Raw genomic sequence first — 1,077 nt, forward strand, 5'->3', positions numbered from 1 at the left:
ATGGTCGTGCATTTCAGATTTCCATGAAGAAGTGGCCTGCCTACGACATTGGCCTCAGATGCAGGGGGGTCCCAGGCAGTGCCTGTTCTTTCTCACACACACATTTTGGAGTATTTGATCTATTTAGTTTACTTGACGGCACAGCATCCTTTAATGTTGTAAAATAATGGATGGTTGCCTTGGTCTGCGTCCCTAAGACCAGCCTTGCGACACGCTGAGGCGAGACTCCCAGTTTTCAGCCAACTGGGTGAAAGCAGGACAACAGTGTATGTAATTCAAGGGGTTTTCTATATGGTTTTGGCTGGTTGTAACACCTCAGAGAGCGAGCGATGAGACTTTTTAACGGGGTTGCGGCAGAAATGCCTCTTAAGATTTGGGAATGTTACTGCAGTAGGTTATTGACAAATACAATGCGTGAGGGATTACCAGGGATGGAGATTTAGGTTTTTTGGGAGTGGGAGAAGACTCTGAGCATCCTGGGCTGGAGCGGAGCACAACCATCGCGCGGCTGGCAGAAGCAGAACAGGTCACCCAGGGCGTTGAGCCCAACCCACGGCGGGGGCTGCCAGGCCCAAGGCGGCCATTTGGGAACGGCGTCCACGGGTGGGATGGGGAGCGCCCCCGGGCTGGGGGAGATGACCGCCGTGTGGGTGAGCGGCTGTTGCAGGGGTGGCCCAACAGCTGCCGCCGCCAGCTGAGGGGCGGCAAGAGGCTGCTACTGGCAGCGGCCTGAGGGGCGAGGGCTCCCCTCCGGCCGGCGGCCATCTCCGGGGTGAATCGAGTCGCCGGGGCGGGCGCAGGGGTGCCGGGGAAGGCCGCGGCCCTGGCTGGTCCCGACGGGCAGCCAGGCTCCCCGGGCAGAGCCGGGCTCTCCCTCCACCGGGTAGGGCGGGCGCGGCCCCCGCTGAGCAGCCGCAGCTCCCCCAGACCGGCGCCTCCTTAACCCGCGGAGGCGGGGGCGGCCGCGACCGGGGGGAGCCGGGGGAGGCGGAGCGGAGGCCGGGGAGGAGCCGGGGCCTGCAGTGGAGCCGCAGCCCGGAGCAGCCGGAGCAGCAGCCGCCGGAGCGGCGGGGCCTG

This window comes from Aptenodytes patagonicus, chromosome 1, assembly GCF_965638725.1.
Source record: "Aptenodytes patagonicus chromosome 1, bAptPat1.pri.cur, whole genome shotgun sequence".
Lineage (NCBI taxonomy): Eukaryota > Metazoa > Chordata > Aves > Sphenisciformes > Spheniscidae > Aptenodytes > Aptenodytes patagonicus.